General features: G+C 44.3%; 1 protein-coding gene across 3 annotated transcripts in view; it reads left to right on the top strand.

Annotated features, from left to right (window-relative positions):
* The first annotated feature begins 3,920 nt into the window (after positions 1-3,920).
* CREB1 (cAMP responsive element binding protein 1) overlaps positions 3,921-22,528 on the top strand; it is a 39,748-nt gene continuing 21,140 nt past the window's right edge. For 2 of the 3 annotated variants that reach the window (XM_082764076.1, XM_082764074.1), the window contains exon 1: positions 3,922-4,257. The gene's annotated coding sequence lies outside the window, so the exon portion shown is untranslated. Of the gene's footprint in view, positions 4,258-21,951; positions 22,088-22,528 lie in introns of all 3 variants that reach the window. The other variant, XM_082764075.1, reaches the window with a different exon arrangement.

Genomic DNA, 22,528 nt, shown 5'->3' with positions numbered 1-22,528 from the left:
CGCTGGTCAGCAATTCATTTTAGCTCTTTCCTCCGTGTGACAGTCCGTCACTTGGAAACACAAGATGCTCTTCAGAGCCCCCGTGACCTTTAGATATTCAGCCCGCGGTTTTGCTGACACCTGGCACAAGGGAGTTGCCATCAGGTGCAATGACAGCGATAACCAAGCTGCTGCGAGGCCGTTTATCTGTCAATCCCAAGGCAAGAACAGCGGCACGGTGTGAACCTGCACCTGCACTGCTGCACCCAGGCAAAATCCCACCTTTGATATATCACCAAATGGCTTCGAGATCAGGGCAAAGGACGTAGCTTAGCAGGAAGAGGACTCGGTGGGGGAATGCAACATAATATTTGGATAAAGAGCAGGGCAACATCTGTATCTGAACTGCACAACCCAGGGCCGTGGCTGCTGGAGACCTGTGCTGGGGGATGCACAGCACACACCCCGCACCTCTCCCCTGGCACCACGCTTGGCTCAGGGACAGGCCACTGCTGGAGCAGACGAGTCCTCCTGGAGTAGCCTGCGAGGCATGGCAAGGAGCAGCATGTCCCTGGCTGGGGACACGGGATTTCCCCTCCTGGGCTGCTCCATCCGTGGGAGAAATGTGACCGGCGCGGCGGCAGGACTCCGTATTTCAAACGGCAGGGGTTAAGCCAAGCGAACAATTTCCCTGGGCTAATTGAGCATGCAATCTGCCTGCTTGTAAAGCCTGTATTTGGCCTGGAAGATTTATTACTTTTAGCAATGATGAATGTCCAAGAGCAGGAAGGGCAGACCTGAGCTGCAGTTCATTAACTTTAAGTGGGATGATGTTGAAAAACCATTTCTATTTTTGGTTACTTTGTTCTGAGGTAACTGTGAATTTAGACCTACTTCTGTAATAAAGTGCTCAGGGAGTCCAGTGAATCTTATGCTCCCTGGCAGATACTAAACCTGTAGGGCTTTGTCCTTATCCTGATGAGTAAGCAGTTTTAGCTGGTCCTGAGAGGCTATGAAATGATAGAAGATTGCTCTGTATGGGAGTTGGAAGCTAAGCCTCCATCCATCTCAGGCGCAGAGACCGAAATGGAGGACTGACATGTCTTTGCTTGGGTTTCAGAATAGCACCTCTTTATTAACTTCATTTTCTGCCCCAAAACTCGTCATCGGATCAGTGCTCCTGCATGGCCGTGTCCATCACGGGGGCATGGTGGCACCCCCTGCCTCCCCCTGCATCTGCTTTGAAATCAGCTGCAACATTTGCGTCGGATGGGAAGTGCAATGCGATACCCGTTACACTGAAATGTGCTGGGCACTTTGCTAACCGTCTAATGTAACATCTGCCCCCCTCCACATGCATTATTTGCAAACACTCTCCTTTTGTCTCTTTCCTTGGGAGAATATCCATTAGCGAATGTGGCTGCGAAGCCCTGGAGCACATTCTGCATCCCTGCCTCCCCAGCAATTCTCGTGCTGTACGTTAAACCATCCTTGTACCAAACACCTTCTCTCTGCCCCTGTACTGCCAGACCACAATGTTCCTGTAGGAATTAGCAGCGAGAACTTGATGCCAAAAGACTATTTTGTTATAAATCAGTCACAGAGGCAGCTGTGTCCAGTAGAAAATACTTTGTGTTGCTCTCTTCACAGCAGTGTGTAGACCAGAGTGCCGAAAATGCATGCATCTCTGTGTTTCCACAGTAAGTATTGTCTTGTGTGGGAACAGCATCAGTAGCCTTGGATGCTCTGACTGGCTCTGCTCGCTGTGGCTCTGCTGCACCTTACAGCCAGGCGCCAGCCCTGCTGGGTCTGTGTCACCCATTAGCCTCTACAGGCCCTGGCCCAGGGGCAGTCAACCTGCAATGCCATGTGCACAGAGCCCACTGCCCAGGATAATCTGCCTGGCAGCTGCAAAGCTCATTCATTTGCCCCTGAGGCTTAACTGTAAAAAAAGTAATTAATCTGGCTGGGTTTCACTCATCATCAAGCAAAGTTTTGCTGATGTAGAGGAAAACTGCTGAGCATCCCAGTTTGCTCCCCAAGTCAACCTCTCCCTCTTGGACTTTGTGGGTAATTGGCACATCATTACTGTCCCGTTTTATTAAAATTCCCCACAAGGCCATGGTGAAAGGAACGCATGGATGCCAGGGAGGGAAGGATTTTGTTGCAGCTCAGATGTTCACTCCCACTTCCAAAGAAGTTCCAGTTTTGCTTAGTGTCCTGATTCTGCTCAGATCTGGTGAGAGGCAAAAAAAAAAAAAAAAAAAAAAAAAAAAAAAAAAGGAAAGAAAAGAGGAACGTGCAAAACAGCTGCCAGAAGGTTTCAAAGCAGCTGCACATGAGATGTTCACCCAGCCCTTCCACTGAACCGGTGTGAGTCCGGGCTGAAGCCAGCTCCAGTCCACATATGGTCTTAGCCTCGGCCGTGGGCAAGAGATGAAGATACCACAGAAACATAACATTGGCGCAATCTCAAATGACTCCAGGCATCTGACCTATCTGAGGCATCTGTTCTGGTTTGAGATAAATTGCACTCTTCGGCTGTGTGTTACATGGGGAGCCTACACCGTCTGGAGCAGCCACCCCTGCACTTTGCCCTTTGCAGACTCAGGGGTGAGCTGACAGAGACTGAGAGCACAGCTGAGAGCTGCGTGCGAGCACAGGGCTGGGGAGGGCCAGCGGGATGCCAGAGGATCGGCCTGGCCTTAAATGGGCTGCAGGATCAGAGCCACGCAAGGAGCTGCCTGCCTGAGTAGCTCGGGGACCGGCTGTAATCTGGTCCCATCGGCAGCCCTCCTGCTGCTCTGGCTGAGCATGCAGCCCAGGTTGCTGGTGGGAGCTGCTCACTGAAGCCTGCTTAGTGCCTTTCAGTTGCCTTTCGAGGACTGGAGTTTATTCTCCTAAAGACTTACTGCCATGATCCTTGAGGCTTGCTGCTCCAGGGTGGGCAAGGCAGTTCTGGGAAATGGGAATGTGTAAACAGCATGCGTGATGCTGGTCACTAGGGGAGCAAAGGAAGCTGATGCAACACGAATGTGAACACAAAGAGGAAAGAAGGGATGGGAAAACAGTTAAAGAAAAGCACGAATCAGACAGGAGACACTCAGATGTCTACATTTGTTCTGCTCATTGTAGGTATTTTCTTGCATAGGCTCTTGCAACCTTGGAGTTCCTGCTTGCAGACAGGTCGGAGGGAAAAAGTGCAACAGAAGTGGAAAACAAGATGTGGCCCAAGCCGTATTTTGTGCCATCAGTAGCACAACATCCCAAATCAAACGTGGTTTATTTCAGTCCGCTTTAGAATGATTGCAATCAACAAAAGCAAACAGGCAGCAAACACCTAACTGAGGCATCTCTTTTTAATTTTTGATGCATTTAGCTATCTGAATAAAACCTGCCCAGCCTCCCTGAGCAGACTCGGCCGGCCCAGCGCCCGGTACCGCAGGCTGCCTGGGGCAGGGGCAGCGGTGCCTGCACGGCGTGTGCCGGGCCAGCCGCCGCGCAGAGCGGAGCCGCACGGCTTGTCGCGCAGTGCCACCTGCAGGCTCTGCGGCGCACGAAGCAGGGCCGGGGGGCTCCAGGAGTTGCTGCCGGAGCTGTTTCACCCCGCGGGGGGACGAGGGGCGCCCCGCCGCCCCCTGACCCGCTGCAGCCGTGCTGGCGGTGCCACCGGCTCCTCGGGACCCCCCCCAGCACGGCCTCGCCCAGCGAGAGCCCCGCAGACGCCCCGCGCCCCCCCGGTGCCCACGAGCCCCCCGCGTGCCGCGTGCCCCCCGCGCCCCGCGCACGAGCAGCCCCAGCCCCGCGTGCGCCCCCGGCCCGCCGCCATTTTGTGCCCCGGGGCCGGGCGGCGCGAGGGGCCGGAGGGTCCCGCGCGCCGGGCGCCCGGGGCGGAAGCGCCGTTCGCGCCTTCCCGCGGCCGCTCGGCTCTTTCCGCCTCCCCCTCCGGGGCGCTTCGTTCGTTTCCGCGGCCGCTCGGCTCTTTCCGCGGGGGCCGGCGGCGCGCTCGGCCGTTCCCGCCGCCCCGCCGCGCGCTCGGCGGTTTCCGTGAGCGCTCGGCGGTTTCCGTGCGGGCCGCGGCGCGCTCGGCGCTTGCTCCCTGGCTGGCGCTCCTCAGTCGGCCGCTGCCTGCCTGTCGCCGGGCTGGGAGCGCCTGTGTGTGCGCGAGTGACGCGGCGGAGGTGTAGTTTGACGCGGTGTGTTACGTGGGGGAGAGAATAAAACTGCGGCGAGAGCCCGGGCGCGAACGAAAGCAGTGACGGAGCAGCCTGGTAACCGGTAAGAGGAGGACGGCGCCCAGCGAGCAGGGGCGGGGGGGAGGGAAGCAGCCGCAGCCCGGCGGGGCCCCGCGGCCGGCAGCAGGCAGGCGGGGGGCCCGGCCCCGCAGCGCCCCGCGGGAGGGGCGCCCGCGCTAAAGATGGAGCCGAGCCCCGCAGCGGCCCCGCCGCGAACAAAGGATAATGGCGGATGCCAGACGGCCCCGGCGGCGGCCGACACGGCCGGGCGGAGGCCGCTCCGGCGGCAGCCAGCGGCGGCGCTCGGCTCGGCTCGGCCCCGGCCCCGGCGGCCGGGCTGGGCTCGGCTCGTCCGGGCCGGGCCGGGCTCGTCTCGCCGCGGCTCCCCGCGGGCTCGGTGGCGGCGCCGCCCGGCCGGGCCGGCGGGATGTGACCCCTGCGCGGATGGCAGCGCTCGGGGCCGGCCTCCGGGGGCCGCCGCCGCCCTCCCGGCTCCGCGCTCCGCCAGCGGCGCCCGGCCCCGGGCAGCCCCGGGCAGCTCCCCGAGCACGGCCGGGGCCGGGGCCGCGGCGCCGGGCGGCAGCGGGCGAGACTGACGTGGCAGCAGCCTCCTGCGAAGGGGCTTCGGCCGCAGGTGCTTGCAGCGCTCACACACACACACACGGATATTTTTTATTTTTTAGGTCATACGACTTTTTTTTTTTTTTTTTAACCGTTTTTTTTTTAACCTTTTTTTTTTTTGCTCGCCCTTTTAAATACCAAACTGCTTCTGGAGTAGCACCTGTTACAAAACCATTTCTTCCAGGGGTTAGCGCCTCATTTCCCGTTTATCTAATAAAGGACCAGAGCCGTGTTTAGGAGCACTGGAGAACCCGTTTCAGACCTGTCATAACCACCAAGCACTCCTCTTTGCAATACAGCAATGCCCCGTTACCAACAAATACAGTTTTTCACATTAAAATACAAGCCACCGAAATAAGTTATTACTCAAGCTGAATAGCAGTGATTTCTGCGTGTAGATAGGCCTGTCCATGCTGTGTGAATTGCTCTTCTCTGTCCCTCACTTCTTTTGGAATGAAGGCCAAAGGTGCTCTACATAGCTCTCCATTATGGCAACGTGCAAAGGGGGTTTCTGAAGTTGTAATTGATTAATAGCTGCCTGTGGACTTCACGGAGCAATGTAGCTGTTGACAGTGATTAAACAAAGCGTAGTGGCTGGTGTACTTCATTCATTCTCGGTCCGATGGAATATGCACTTTTTAAATACAGAAACATGTCGTTAAATCCTTGCATGTCATTTTTCTGTAGCTTTAGAAACGCAACACCTTATTTATCCACAGAACATTCTGTCTCATAATAGCATACAGGACTGTATGATCCATGTTTTCTAATACATACACCTGCATCTCCTCGTGAGCTTTGTGTCCTCATGCATCACAGGGAAAAGGGAGCAGGCAGGTGGTTGTGTGTCTGCTAAGCATCACTTCCAGGTGACCTAAAATCAAATATTTAAATGTAGAAAAGTATAATAATTTTTAATTCAATTGATAGGGCGCAAATATTAAAATGAGTACTCCCAGCTTTATATCCAGATCTGCTGTAAGTCGTCTGCATCTGATTCATATTATTTCCCTCCTCCCCCAGCTTTGGTGATAAAGGTGCTTACTTTCCTGGGTGATTAAAAAAAAAAAAAAAAAGGTTTGAAAGGGGAGAGTGATCTGTCGATGAAGAAAATTTAGGAACATCTAATTTAGACTGTCAAGTCATCAATCTGTCCACGTCCTGGAAGCTTGCACCCATGTAGCTATTGCTGGACCTGATATCAAATATAAAATATTCTGTAGTAGTTCATCTTACTGCATTCCTCCGCGGTAAGAAGTGAACAGCCTCTTGCCTATATGCAGCTACAGCTCTGTAGGTGCAGATTTCTATAGTAGACAAGGCCCTCGTGAGGAATTTCTGTTGACACCCTTGTGAAACAAATGGGATATTCACACTTCACCTCTATTTTAGGATCTCTGTAAGCAAGTGGAGATCAGTTACTCATGCCACACGTCTCAAGGCTTTTTTGTAGCGAGAAGGCCTTGCTAGCGTTCTGCATCTAAAGTTAGTTTCATGGAAAATGACAGTAATGCTCATCCACAGAAACAACCCTGCTGAATTCGGCTGGAGCTCTCTGCTGCCCTGCCTGCGTGCAGCTGAAGTTTCGTGGCAATACCGTGATTTTTCTCTAAATCAAAAATGGTGTTGCCTCATCTGCAGTCTGTGTGGTCACACTTCATGGTGATTATAAGAACCTGACCGCTCTGTGGTTAGCGATTTTCTTTGTGCTTCTGCCAGCACTAAGGCACTGGCACCTGGTTTATTTTTCAAAACTTTTGAGTCACTTGGTAGTGCCGTAGTTACAAAGGTGAGTGAGAACAAGCACGACACCTTCCATTCTTGGATGTTTCTGAAACAGCCTTGTGCGCTGTTATGTAGGAGATAGACAAACATGTGGCTGGGTCTAGTTGCACTTTTAGGTTTGCCAGGTAAAACAGCATTTGCAAACAGACGAGGATTTTCTCATTTCATGCTGCTGCTGTCTTTTTTTTTTTTTTTTTTTCTGGCAGCACTAGGTTTAGAGAATCTCTTGAGAAGTGGAGGGAATAAAAAACTGCAGGTGGTGGAAGAGCCTCCTAATGGGAGGGGGTAAAAGATTTGAAAGAAGCGTGTTCCTGCATGCATGTAAATTATTTATATTATTTAATTATTTATATATGAACTTACATACATGCGTTTTTAAAACAACATAGATGCTTTTTTATGTAGTATCACAGTGAGCCCAATGCATAGTACAGGGATTTTTTTTTTACCCCTTAAGATAATAAGCATACCTCTTTTCTCTTGGGAGCATTTTCAGACTTGATCTTTATCATAAATCTCAGACCATTAGGAGAAGGATGTAAAAATAGTTGCAAAGATACAAGAGTCCTGCCAATTGCTCTTCTGGATTTCATTAGGTGTCGGTTTGGTCTTTCAGACTAGACAACACCAGCTTCTTTAGATAAAGCTGCAGAAAGCCTTAGAATGAACTATTTTAAAGCAGCCTTCTTGCAGGAAAATGAAACAAAGATGTCTGCCCTTGAGGTTTTCACACTTTTGGGGGGAGAGTTTAAGCAATGTCTCTCTGATCCTCTAAGCGTTGTTCCAGTGACGGCTTGGTTGGTCAGTGGGGTTTATCTGTAAAACTTGTCTCTGGTTTGGAGGAACTGCAAGTCTGGGTTGTGTTTTCCTCTTCTGGCAGAATTTTTTTGAGATAAGCTTTCTAAACTTAGCAGGTTCTTTTCTTGAGCAGAGATTCACCTGGGGAGCAAGGAGCAGTACAGCATGGTAGCCTGAGAAATCCAGGGATGTCTGAAGTTTGCCTACTGCCTCACAGACCAAAACCATGGTTCCACATACATTTTTTGGACAGTAATACCGGCTTAAGCACCTCCACACCTGGTGATTTGCTCAGTCTTCTTCACTGCCCTGTCACAAACGTTTGGGTCACTACATAGTAAGACTGGCTGAGGAAGTGACCCTTGGGGGGCTGGATTAGTTTTCCCCAGGCCCGTTCCCTGCTTGCTGCATGGTGGTGGTGCCAGCACGATCAGGGGAAGGGACGGGACTGCAATGAGCAGGAAGATAGGGGCAGCCTGAACAGCAGGGCTGCTAAATGAGAAAATGCAGCCTGCATAAGGCTTTTAAGGTACTGCTGTGTCCATAACCAAATTGGATCACATGGATGCTGCTCTTTGTGATGCAGCACTGGGTCATTTAGCTATGTTTAAGTTTTTGCGTGTGTTAGATGAGTAAATCAATGAACACAAGCAGCAACTGTTCCTAAACTTGAGTACCACGTCCACATACTGTTTGTTGCACCACCTATTTGCTTGTGCGCTTTAACAACTGTCATGCTCACTTCCTCAGTCCTGCTCTCACATGCTTTGTTGTTCATCTGTTCATCTTCTACCCTCCTGTCTCCGTCCTCTGCAGCGCCTTGCTGCGATCTTAATCATTTCTCCAGCGCCTCTACAACCTCCTGTCACATTTCACCTCCAGTATTGCATGTGTTTTTCTGGTAGATGCTACCCTAAATCTTCTTCCGTTCTCTACAGCTGTTCAAAGAGCAATCCAATTTTTTTTCCCCTGCACCTTTCCTAGGGCTGAATGTGAAATCTCTTCTCATGGAGCTGATCTTTTATACCCTGTAGAATAATAGGTAGGAAATGTTATTTTTCTTGCCTTTCTCTGATGACTCCTCCTCTGGCGCTGTATAGCTGGCCCTGCCTCAAACTCTGCTGGTGCCTGTCCACTTCTCCAAGTGCCTTGGAATATGCACAGGGTTTGTAAATTTAAGCTTTTGTAGACTGTAGAGAGCTTTCTATTAAAAAAAGCCTGGAGCATTACTATAAAAGTAGTAAAGAGGGCCCCTGGCCCTCTTTGTGAAACTCACCCAAATTTTTTTCTTTTGTGCTGATAGGAAAATTCTGGACAATAGCAAGGGAGGGAAGATGTGAAAAAGGGCAGTGTGTGGTAACACCGCAGCATACCAGCAGCAGCAGTCTGTTTCTCTGTTTTCCTCTGAGCTGACAGAACTGTAAGTGGCTCTCAAGAGACAGACATCTTACTCCTTCCCTTTCTCCTGCTGCCGGTTGTGTGGTGTGCCTCCATCCCTTCTGCTGGCTGTAGTGCTGACTGTACAGCTTAACGAGACCACTAACCCAGGGGAAAGCTGTGCGCTTGGCAGGTTAGTTTTCTGCTGCGTGAGCGAGCTGAATCAGTCGGTGATGGAGATCCTGCTAGCACCGGCTCTGGTACAAATTCGCAGTGAGAGCACAGAAAGAGGAAGGAGGAACACGACTTTCTCCCTTCAGCAGCAGAGATCTGGGTCGCTGTGCCCGTCACAGGGAGCTGCAGCACATCCTTGTTTCTAGTGGCAGAAGGAGGAGTCAGCTCTGTCCGTTTGTCTTTGCAGCTAGAAAGCTGTATCACAGTAAGTGGTGTTTCAGTTGAAATTAAATAGAAACTGAGAGGAAAGTTTCCCTCTTCTGAAAGCCTTGTGAAGCTGTGTGGTTGAACTAGCTACTCCTCAGCAAAGGTAGGTGTTAGGCTTCTCAGGACGTTGGATCAGCATTACTTAGGATAGTTTTAACCAACCCTGATTTGAAAGACAAAGCTCCAGAAGGGGTTCAGGTCCTCAGTATAAATCCTGCCATCCATCCCAAGGCACCTGGGCAGTGAGCTGGCTTTGCTTTCACTGTTACTGCAGATAAATGCTTCGGCCTCTCCTCCTGATTTTAAAAGTAACAACTGTGGCTGAAACTACTAGCATGAAAGTTGTAGTAAAAGGTTAATGTGGATTATATAACTAGTGGATAATATTCTGGGCAGGGTGGAGGAGGAGGCACGTTACCTGCTGCAAACAACTGCTTGCTTGGAGATGGAGCTGTTTGAAAAGCGTGGCGCCCTGCCCAGTCCTCGGCAAGCTTGTGTAGACTACATAAGAACTAATCAGCCTGGTTTTAGCTTCCCACTCATAAGGAGAGTCATCAGGAAAACAGAAATACTCAAATTACAGAATATATGTTTTCTTCAGCCTGTCTGTTCATTTCCTCCAGACATAAGACACCTGTGTCCGTGACCTGAGCTGTACTTCCATGGGTGGGTGAGGCATCAGCAGAGCAGGCTCTGCTTTCGCCTTCTCTGTTGCTGCTCCCATGCCACTAGTACTGGTGCAGCTGCTTGCTATGTGAGGTGAATTGGATCAGAGAACAGGTCCACGTTGAAGATATTTTGTGTTTGCTGGTCTGTTTCCAGTCCAAATTGGTTCCCCAGCCCCCTTTACTGCACAGCCTCACAGACAGCCCTAAGGGTGGAAATAAATAAGGAGGAAAGCAGAGCTGGAGCTGGCAGTTCTACCGTCAGAAATGCTTGTAAGACCATAGTTGCAGAAAGCAAAATAGAGATTTTCTTTTGTGCGCTAATGCACTTTTGTGTACGAATGTAAGGCACAGACTGTTTCTTTCACTGACCCTTTTTGCTTCATCAATGGCTCCCCCGTTGCTTATTCAGGGTCATCGTTCTGCATTTCAGAGTTACCAGCAAGTCGCATCTCTGTTCCAGCAAGAGAGCTGTGTTGCCCACAGGTAATGCAGTTCTTAACTCTGTTTAAGTATCTGAGAACCAGGATAAATTATTCTTGGTTATGGAGATGATACTTATGCAGAGCAGATCTGCCTGGCAGGCACGGGAAAGATCTTTTTCATTTTAAATTTTCCTGCACTGTCCATGCAAATATAAAAATACATAGAAAATAAGCCAGAATCCACTGAGGTGATAACATTGCTACAATATTTGGTCATAGTTTAAGTTCAGTTATTTTTTAGGGAGAGGGTATGTCATTGATGTAATTTTGGTACATTAAGCAAGATAAGGTGTCTTCTATTGCTGCAAGACCAGTCCTAATTGACCAATTAACTAACAATGATTTCAGTATAACTAGAAAAGCCAGAACAATTTTAGGATTTAAAATATTTTCAAGTCTGAGTGGTGGCTTAAGCCCCAAATCTTTCCGTTTTAATGTTGCAATAAATTTTGTGAATAGGAAGCATTCAGAAGTTGGACAAGGACAAGGTTTGTAAGGAAGCGCTGTTTTTCTTGTGCATACCTGGGCATGTTCTGCTGTAACACTTAGAGAAAATTCAAAGGCTTTCACTGTAGAGCATTAAAGCAGAAATGAGTCTGTGCTGTCTGGTAAGAAAGAAACAAAGCTATTACAACAAAAAAATACGTTGCTTCGGCAGATATAGCTTATTTTGAATTTGTTTCAGACGTTTGACTTTATATCTGGTAATTATGAACTTTGTATGAATAATTCAGTCTTATTTTCAGATGACCAGTTCTAATGATAATCTGTTAATAAAACAGTGAAAACATTGGTCTGAAACATCCATTTTGTTGTGTTTTCTTTCCGAATTCATTAAAAGTGGTGGTGTTTTTTAAACAAGGCTTCCCGGTATTTCCAAGTTATAGAACTTTGTGTTCTTGAACTCTAGAAGTGCCACATGATCCAAGCATCAATCAGAATTAACAGTATATTTTTTAATAGTTTACACTTATAAAACTTTAAGCGTAAATATCTGAAGTAGCATTTTTAACACATTAATCATTTAGCCACTGACATTCACGAGTGGGTTACAAACATTTGGAATGGAGCCGTCCATTCTTGTCAACAGACAAAGTCTCAGCACAAACACAAATTGCTACGTAAAATTCTTGTCAAGTTTAATTATATGTTGATAATACTTAAACCTCCCTATTTTGCCCTCAGCTTCTTAACTGATTGATAGTTCTCTGAGAAAGAAGAACAATAAGAAAAAAGATGTAGTCTATCACCTTGGAATTTCCAACATCTGACCCTTTTCAATGTGCAGTGTTTTGCTGAGCTGACCTGGTATTTGAACCTCAGGCTTTTTATTTCGTTTTTACATGAAAAACACAAGTGGATGATGAAATTCAGGTGTCTAATTTAATATTTTAAGTGACCAAATAAAGAGCTGACAGTTGCCCTCCATCATTATAGGATGGGAAAGGAAACATTTACTAGATTCATGGGAAAGTCCCCTGAATTTATGGGACTTTCCAGTAGATTAAGCTTCTTAATATAAAGTTAAATCCATGTTATATTAGAATGTCATCTTTAATCACTGTAATCTCTAAGAAGCTTCAGTCCAGTCTTAAAGTATGCTATTCTGATAAGTGTGTATTAATATTTTTGTACTATAAAATTAACCCAGACACTGAAAATGAGCTACTTCGGAAATGAAAGATTTCAGGTAATAATAAACATGTGTTTCTATGGATATCTGTCTTTGTCACATTCCTACATATGCTTCCCTAAATCATACCTGGTATGTAATTTAAATTATAACATTTAAGGAAACACCTGTAGTGAGACGATTCTCTACTACAGCTGCAAGATTACTTCTGTGTTGCACTCTTGGCCTTTGGGCTTGGAGCACTCTGGTTAGCCAGACTGGTGTGACTCTGTGTAATGATCTATTTTTGTTTTATTTTATTTTTTATTTTTAGTGTGTCATTCCTGATCTGCTCCGAGCACCAAAAGAGAGATGGATGATCCTTATGTAATTTCAAAGTAGTCATAGGTGTTCACTTAAGTATTTGCTAATGGACCCAGTGATCCAGTGATAAAATATTCTGCATATTTTAGAGCAAAGCCCGTGCAGGAAGTCCTATTATTAAATACCCTTGTGCTGACCCCATGACATCATTGTCCGAATTCACATTTTCTAAGAGAGTACTCTTGTTGAGCAGCCAGTCATTGCTGCAGTAATTGTTTGCTGAGAACAAGTTTAGTGGTTTCCCTACTGCAGAGACAGCCGTGCACTAAACACAGATGTGCGTAGTGTCTCCCTGCAGAGTTCCACGCTGCTGCACGCTTGGGATTGCCACGGTTCCTTCAGCTGGTGCCTCTGAACTGGGATGTTTAAAGGTTGCTTGGCACGTGGACAAAGATCTTTGCAACACATAGAAATGTTTTCAAATATGTCCCGCAGCAAAGTGTGCCTTGCTCTGCCAGAATGACTGGTGGGGCAGTTAAAGGCCATGAGACACAGAAGTGCATATGGAGGAAAACAAATATGATCCGGTTGAATGACTGTGCCAGGTCAAGAAGAAATTTCAAGCCCTTCCAGATCTACACCGTGGAAAAAAAAGGAACACATGCACCTTCTTAGATGGGTCTTAACCTTGCTAGCTTTGCATCATTTTCTGCTGCAGATACTACTTGCGTCACTGGTATGGACACAGTTTCTCTGTCTAACACCACCTCCCATTTTCTCCCTCTCACTGGGGAGGAAGGAGGTTTTTTGTCTGTTTTGCTTTCCTTTCTGACATTCTGGACTGTCTTAGCCCCTCTCTTGGAGCACTGTCACATGCCAGTGTTTGTTATGAAAGGAGGTGGCCAAAACATTCTGCCTCCTGTTGGCCAGCATGGCAGGATAAATTACTGGGCATCTCTGTGCTGCTGAGTGTCACCAGAGCATGGTTTCTGAGTTACTCAGTGCCAGCCAGGTCCAACCTACTTCCTCAAGGCAGGAGTCATGCAGCTGCTTTCGTGTGGTGCTGAGCCCAAGCCAGTAATGCCTGCTAAGAGGCCTGGTGTACCAGCTCAGGCGCAGGGCCTCATTAGCAGAACAGAGATGTTTACTTACTGTTGTACTCACATTATTTGGGTTCAGGCTGCATTAATACACCACATGACTTGGAGATTGTTGTTGGTTCATTTCCAGCCAGCTTTCGCCGTGGACTCAGCAGATGCAGTCCCCACCCTCTCTGAGGTACCTCCTGTTTGCAGAAGTGAGCGTATTCAGTAAGCTGCAGCATCTAGTAGCATCACAGAGGCTGCCTTTGGAGTCACAAAACAAAACAAAAAACAGTCGTATTAACACAGGTGTATCTTCCTTTTTTATTAAAAACTGCCATCAAGCTAGTGAGTGGTTACAGTTTAGCACTAAAGTGCAAAAAAGTGACTGATGTCATTGCTACAGTCAGTCATGTTGATAGGTCAAGTTCAGATGTCAGGGACTATTTACTCCTCAGTTTTCCACCCACAGTTCAGAAAGAAATTAAACACAGTCACGAGCAATTGTGCTTATTATTAGTTCTCTAGGCCCATACCAATTGCTAAGAGCTTGCTTCCCAACTTCATGATATATTAAGTGGGACCTTTGGCTCCCAAGGGCTGTCACAAAAATCATTTGATGCTTGTGTCTTGTGTTGTATTAAAGATGTCTGCATACAAATAATACTGTACAGATGTATCGTTGTGATCATTTTTGATTTACTAACTGCTACACATTGCAGAATAAGACACATTACTTACAGAAGACATTTGGAGAAAAGAGCGCTATACTTTGATATTTTTATGTTTTGATTTTTTTACTTTCTACAGCTAGTAGGAATTAAAAGAAATGAGTATAGGTTGAAAAGTAGGTGCTTACTATATTCCAAAAGTGATCGCAGAGAAAAGATGGTAAAGTGCCATCAGTTTGTATGTAAATGTACTTTATAGATAACATTGGCAAGAAACATAAAAGAACTACAAGATTTGCTAAATTCTTAGAAACATGCAAGTTCTCCTGAAGTCTTTGTGAATAGATTGTGTATGCTGCCTAGGTCATCCTTAAAAATCTCTGTTTTCTCGCATATTTGCTAAAGGTATTCATAAATATTTATCATGTTTCTGTCTTATGATAAAGATCACAGGCATAAAGCATATGAATTACTCTCTTCATACCCTATGTGCATTCAGTATGTGGACAGAACATTTATAAATAGAATATATTTAAGGATTCTATCTTCAATAGTAATAATGATAGCTGGCAAATGACTTTATAACCTGTCTTGAATTTGTTTTGACGTTTTGTTTAAGTAAAGTCTGACAGTGGTAAGGCATTTGTTTTCTTTTTATGGTTAATGTCTTAGGCTTGCTCTCATCTCCTGCCCTCTGGTTCTAGAGGGCTCCCTGGCAAAAATGGTGTATTCACACAAGATTCATCCCAACTATTAGATGAGATTTGTAGTTTAAATAGAAACTATATTATCAGCTGCATTAAAATACGTTTGCTTTTTTCTCTTTTTTTTTTTTTTTTTTTTTTTTTAAGATGGTCAGGAGGATTCACCTTACATTTAGCACCCAATTCCTATTCTTGAAGGAAAAGGTTATAATTCAGTTAGGTCCCTTGGTGATGCTACAATGAGCAAGAAAAGGTGGTACAGATTAATTATGAATGTGTACAGGTGCTTGCTGGATGCGCTTGTATTTGTTCACAGAATTCATGTATTTGTTCACAGAATTCACATATTCAATAAATAAATTGCAGTTAATTACTGTCAGAGTCTCTGATCCTTTAAGCAAGCTTGAAGGCAGGAACACTGGATACTAATACAATGCCAAGAGTGTAGAGTTGAACGAGGAAAATCCAACACTGAAGAATGCTAAAGCATCATTCATTCACACACTGCACATATGCATATCGGTTCACCTCTGCCTAGTAAATGTAAGCTTTATTGTGTTACGCTAACAGAAAATAAAAAAACTGGTGGCTGATTTGAGTGCTCTATTTTGTAGGTATGAATTCAGATTTTAGATTTCCCGCCTTTGTTTTAAACCCTGAGACAGCTTTTTCACTAGTAAGAGGGAGATTGAGCATGCAAACCAAATAATTTGTTCCGATACTGCCATCACTTCGATACCTAAATCTATTAATTATGAGAAGCTTACACTGACTTTGAAAGTACAGCTACAAGTGCATTAGAAGTTCTACTAAAAAAGTTACGAGACAAAAATGTTTGTTACGTGTAATAACCAAGTTCCCTGGTTGTATTTTTCAGTGATCTATCTGTATGAAAATACTACATTGTTCACCTCACTTGCTTTGGCTGCTACAGTTTATATTCAGTAAACAGTGTTCAGAGGCATTTCTCAGTATCATATTGATGTAGACAGAGGTGGGACTGTGGGTATTACATTCAGCTGATTGTCTGATTCCACTTTGTGTGACAACTATTTAAAGTGAGGTTCAGTTTTCCATCTAAGTTCAAGGTCAAATACTTATCATCACCGATAAGAAGAACCTTTCCAGCTTTTTATTCTTCAATTTGCAAGGCAGAATGTTGTACTTGAATGCAAATATCTGGGGAATCTTCTCCATTTTTGGCATTTTCAACAGAGGTGATTATTGAGGCCATTCTTGTACTCACACTTAAAGTTGGTTTGCATGGCCCTTGCACTGCCCTTTCTAGAAGCCAGCATAATCGTCAATTGGGTGTGTGATGAACCAGTTCAGAGGAGTGGTAAAAGGTACTTTTAAGAACAATAAGCAAACTAAGTTGTGTTCACAGCATGGCACACAGTCTTCAGTCACCTAAAGGAGAGAGCAAGGCATGAGCAAATACTTGAGAACACTGGCAGTTTAGGATGACAGTGAAGCTCTGGTAAAATTGCAATTCCTGTGCCAACTCATTGTAGTCATTAATGACAGAGATAATTATGGGCCTGTCTTGTCCTGTTAAACATTTATTGCTAGTTATTTGAAGTCCCATGTGTTAGCTGTAAATAAAATTATTTTTCTGTGAACATTTTCAGCCTGGCAGAGATTGAATGGAATTCATAGAGCAGCTGCTCAGCCGTAGCTGAAAGGGCTGCCACGCTGCGAGGTAATAGTAGAAATGTTTACAGATTTGAAGTGAATGTCCTCAGTAATTACACTGAAAAGGTGAAAACAAATAATAGCACACAAGAGCCATGTTTTATGACCTTTTCAGTGCTTTCATGGTGGATCTTTGGCTTTATAAAGCCACATGTAGTAAATACAGAGTGAGTTGAATTCCTGGAACTGTAGACTGGAGCTGTATTTGCTTTCTGAACAATGGTGCTGGTATGCCTGCTATGAATAAATTGAAATACAGTCTGTAATGAGCACTGCTTGAGGAACAGACTTGACGTGCTCGCTTTGGAGAAGCCTTCCAGAACTCAGAACATCCAGTGAAGTCAGGATTGGTGTATACACAATGTTTGTGTAGCTGCCTGACACTGGTGTTAAATTGCCATAAAACAAAAGCTGTTACCATGTTTACTTTCTTGTTTGAACATCCCTGAATCCATCTCATGCCAAATATTGCCAAAGATAATAAAATGAAAGGTGGTATGCAGAAGGGGGCAAAAAATGTATTTAGAACAAGAAGCTATAAGTGATACATGTGAAAGGCAAGTGCTTTGTGGAACAGTTTATTCCATTTAATACATCTAGACCTCTCTATTTGTAGCTACTGCATTTTAAAGATATTTTTGAGGAGAGGTGTTATTCCAATTTTTGCTTACAAATGTATTTTAAAGAACCTCAGTCTCACTCTGGTTCACAGCTTCCTTGCAAGTTAACCTGAGCCAAGCAATTTTCCCTTTTGCTGGAGAATTTCTTGATAGCCTCACGTCTGTAGAGTAGGCCTTTCTCACTCCTCCTTATGAGAGGCATCTTTGTGAGCCTTTAACAAGTTTTTATCTGATATGCAGTAGCTGAATGAGACTGTTGAGGGTTGTCGAATATGCTGAGGTGTTCCCTCCTTCCTCTTGGGGTTCCTCAGACTTCAGAATCAAAGGAAAAACAGAGTCATCTACTGGTTGTCCATTTGGGAACAGCGACTTTTCTAATGTAGGAGTTAGGCACGCATACCTTTTACAACACAAGCACTTCCTAGGCCCTAAGCACGTTATGGTGAAACAGAAAGCACAGGCCTAGAGGAAGCAACAGAAAATCACCAGAACAGAACATGGAGCAGCTGTTGCTGATAGGCTGTAAAGGGGAACATGGGGTGCTTCCACTGGAGCAGGCGCCCTCCCTTCCCTCAGCCCCCACACTGCCCTGGCCCTGCGCTGCCACGAGCATCCCTTCAGCTGGGTGTTGAACTGGGCCAGGAAGATTGTGGCCATAACAGTGGCCTTTGCAGGTGATGTCTGTGTGAAGGTGTGACTGGATGTGGCTCGTGTCAGGCTCAGCAGGCCTGGGTTTGTTGGGCCTCTGCTCCGTGCTGATGTTGGAGGCTGTCATGGTGCTCTTCAAAATCTGTGTGGGTACTTGAATAAAGTAAAACCAGAAGCCATCACCTAGTTGTGGAGGAGAAGGAGACCTTCCAAAGTTGCACAGAGTGTGACATGGTAAGTTGCAGATAATGGCTGTGCCTGTTGGTGAGCAGGCAGTGGCACTAAGTCTCAGGTGTAGACTGATGCATATTGCCTCAGAGCTTTGGGGCACTCCGTACCTTCCTTGCATAGGTTAGCTCTGCTGTAGCAGCCACAGCAAGGTATTTTGCTTCTTGATATTAATGGTGGTGGTTGGGAAGGGGCCCCTACGTGTTTTCCCCACTCTGGTCCTGCATGATGACAAGCTGTCTTTGCAGAACAGGAAAGCTCTGTGGTGCTTGTGAGTGAGTAAAAAGAGGCCTCTGGTTAAACGAGGAAGGAGTGGAAGGAGTGTTCCTGGGAGTGGAACATCACATTTGGGTGAGATGTTGGAGTTTCTTGGGATATTATTTCAAATAGGAGATATAAAAGGAGTCAGGAAACAAAATATGCCAGGGAGACCAAATAGCTGCCAGTAGGTGAGTACTGTGGAATGAAGAAGCTATGAAAGCTGTGAGAAAAAGTTATATCTTCTTGGCTCTAAGGGACACGGGAAGTGAAGTGGCTGTACTCATGCCCTGAATAAACAGCATTGGTGCTCACTTTAATTTACAGAGAATATGGGAATTACTGTTAGCTGCAGAGCACCTTGTTCAGCATCCAGTCTCTAAGATACTGAAGATCAGAAAGTACCTCAAGACTGTACTGGAAACTGCAAGAATTACATGCGAGATAATCTGCCCCCCTCATGAAGACTTTTTTTTTTTTTAAGGATTAGAAATTGATTTAAAGCCTGACTCATGAGATGTTATCGTCCTTTCATTTTTGCACATTTTTTTTGTGTGAAAGAACCATAGAACATCCTGAGTCCGAAGGGACCTCTAGTTCTGGATATTCTTGTTGTCCTTCTGCATGTCTAACCCTTGTTTGAATTCTGATAAAGTGCTTATCAGCAGCAGCATCCATGGCCTTTTTGTGTAGTACATGAAGTACCAATTTTCATATTTTTTAATCATTTTAATTTTTTTTTATATACTTTAAAATTTGTCACCTTTCAGCTTCACTATTTTGCATTCAGCCAGTGAACATTTCAACAGGTTTTCATTCCCCAAATGCTTGCTTTCTCTGAACACCCAAATTCCACAACATTCATTTTTTAGATGGACCTGCACTGTAATCCAGCTGATGTATAGGGTCCATCTATAAAAATAGAACTTGTAAGGGCTACCCTGTATCTTATTACTGTTCTGACATTTTAACTATTTTTCTAGCATTCTAAATTTTCAGCTTTTCTTGTCATAGGTGTATGTTAAGCAGAAATCTGAGTTGAACTAGCTGCAGTAGTGTCCAGACCCCTTTCCCAGGCTTATGCTATGAATGAGACAGGTTTATTTGGATTATTCTGCAGTGTATGTAGTTCAGAATTCCCTGTGCATTCTGCAACTGTTTGTGTTCGTTATCATCCATCTTATGCTGTCATGTTGTAACTTTGCCTAGTACAGTTAGCTTCTGCTAAACTTCTTTCTCCTAGTCCTGATGTGGTTAAAACAAATTGCTGTGTGTCAGCTGCATGTTTTGCTCTTCACCTCTGAAACTTCAGATCATTAGTAAGTATGGCAAAAATGCTAGTTCTTTTGAACTAATAAAGAAATTTATCTATTAAATAAAAGTGTTGAGTTAAACTGTATCTCAACAAGTAATCTCATCAGCTTTCTGAACCTGTGTTCTGAGTTCATACTTGGAGTGTTTTGGGCAAGCAGATTCCTGTCTTTTTCAACTCTGCTTGTTACAGCTAACTTTTTTTTTTTTTTTTTTTCATCATTTAGTTTCTTTTAGGAATGCTTAGGTCAAAATGCACTACACCGATTACTATTTTTTTCTCAAAGTGGGAATGTGAGGGGTTTTTTTTGACAAGTTGGAAAGCAGCCTGGAAACAGGGAGCAGTTGTGTATGAACTGCAGCTGTGAATTACAAGAACTAATAGGAATTACTAACCTTAATTTTAGCCATGATAGTCTTACACACAACCACGTAATTAATAAACTGATACCTGCATCATGTAAAGACTTGGTAATTTCTTTTAGATGGATAAATTTAACAAATATTTTTTAAGGAACACTTCTAAAACGAGTCATGCTTTATACAGCAGTCTGTACTTTTTAATAAGCTTTTGTGTTCTAAGTGCCTTGTCTTTTATATCTTGGCAATCTTGTAATACTGTGCTCTTAAAGCAAACATGAGACAATGTAGTAGTCAGTATATCTGGAATATGTTGCCACAATGCTCACAAATACAGTTCCTTCTTTTTCTCATAAGTTATTATAAAAGGTAGTAATTAAGACATTAGAATACAAATGCTGTGAGGTGTAAGTGCATAGTAAATTGAACCAATATCAAGATTACTTAGAACCTGCAAAAAAAACAAGACTCAGAGCCTGTCCGAAAAACCCTGCAAGTCACCCTAAAAACTTGTTTAAACTGCACATGTCAAGATGGAAATCATGCAGGCAGCTTCCTGCATTGCTTGATGCTTACTGGACATTAGGAGGAGGTTCCTTCTAGGTCTTTGCAAGTTGGGTTAAGAATTTGATTTCCAAATTATTGATGTTGTAGAGGAGGGAGCACCTTAAACAGTTAATACTTACACTGATAAATACAAAAGATGATGCAAGCATAGAAACCAAGCTTGTAAAACCAGGGGTCCTTTGCTTAATAATGTGTGAGAAGATTGTAAATCCTTCCTTGGGTCTGTTTAGGTAGACCTTTGGCTGGTGTCACCGTGATACATACACAGGAACTGGGAGAATTTTTTTGCTGTGTTTACCTTGACAAACTGGCTAACACACAGAGAAAAAACCTGATCAAACTGGACACCTCCTTAAAAATGATAAAAATCCATGGGAAACCTGCAGTACTCTGTTTTGTAGTTTGAACTTTTGAAAACATACGATACTCAAAAAAGTTGGGTATATGACAACGGAAACTAAAACTATTAAAACTCGGGTTAGAGAAAACCAATTAAACTGGTGTCACTAATAACATAATTAAGAACTGTTTGGTAATGTGTATTGTTAGTAATAATAGTGCAGGGGTTTTCATTTGTGCTTTCTGGCAGATGAAGTGCAGCATGGCAGAGACTTGGGATTGTAGAAGAGAATGGAGTTACGTGTGCATGGGCACAGTATGTCAAGTAATCTTGACATTCTTATAAAAAGTAATGTATAGATTACTTAAAATTAAGTGAGTTTACAATGAATTTCTTTCGTTGCCAGTTTGCAAGTATATAGTTATAAGTAGAGTATTATTCATCTGTGAGCATTTGTCAGACTAATGTCTGTTTTTGTGTGGAACATAAAATCATGACGAGGGAGAGGCAGAACAAAATCCCAGACGCTTGGGAGAGAGAATTCAATTTTCTTCTTCCAAAAATTTGTAATTTTTATTTTTTGTTTGTTCATTTTTGTTTGTTTTTAAGGAAAAACAGCTTTAATTATTTGCTTCTTTCACTTCCTAACAGTTTATAAACTGATGTTGGAACTAAATATTTGGTATGTACACATTTCAGTGTTTTCACACACACACAAAGGCTCATTTGAACAGTCACATTCAGTAGTAAACATACAGGTTTGGGTTTATATACATTGATTTGCCTTCTTTTTATGTTAGATGTAGTTACTACTTTGAAATGCTGTTTTATCTCGATTAGCAGTCATTTACCATGAGATGGAAATTTCTTATTATACTGGGATTTGAAGTGTGACCCTACTGCTTTAGGCAATGCCTCCAAGGAGTATTCTCTTTGCTATAACATTGAAGCATAGTTTGCATTGAAATGTACATTTCCCTGACTTTTTGTTTAAAATGCAGTATCTCAAATGTGGTCATGGTGCCACCACGTCTATATTGACTCTTCTAAATCTTTTTCTCAGAGGGCCAGTAAAGTTCAGGAGGGAGAGGGGGATTTCTCCTTCTTCCCACCTTCCTACTGATCTGAGCATCCTCTGCCTCCAGGCCCTTCCGAAAGCAGAAATGCTCTACTGGTGGTTTTGCTCCAGCTCTGGAGAGGTGTGGTGCTGCTGGGTAGAGAGAAGCCTGAGTAACTGGGCAGCACAGAGCGGTACACAACATTGGTATTGTGGCTGTGGAGGTAATGGCCATTCCTCTTATTTGGTATTTGGAGTTCTGTATATTTACTATTGTATTGCCGTATCCCTGTTGGGAAGATTTCCTTGTATTTTGAAGTTCTTTGTTAGATATTAAATACTTTCATATCAGTATTTAAAGAAGAACTGAAAACTAATTCTCACAGATCAGCGCAGAATTTAGCATTCATTGCACTCTGCCTACATGCTGGTGTTTGGAAGTTATGCAACCTCTTTTTATAGAGTTGTGTTTTCTGGTGATCTAGACTTACTCAGTTATTGCTTAAAAATAAAAGTTTGTCATGAAACGTGTAAGATACAAAACTGAGGTCATAACAATACTGTGTACCTCTTAGTATAAAAATAATTACTTGCAGTAAGGTTCATATAGAAATGCCTTCTATCTTTACATGTATGATCTTAAAACTGCAGAGTAGAAAAGACCT

The sequence above is a fragment of the Aythya marila genome (assembly GCF_965140915.1).
Source record: "Aythya marila genome assembly, chromosome: 6".
Lineage (NCBI taxonomy): Eukaryota > Metazoa > Chordata > Aves > Anseriformes > Anatidae > Aythya > Aythya marila.
The sequence above is the reverse complement of the archived record's forward strand: the minus strand, read 5'-3'. Positions and strand labels throughout refer to the sequence as shown.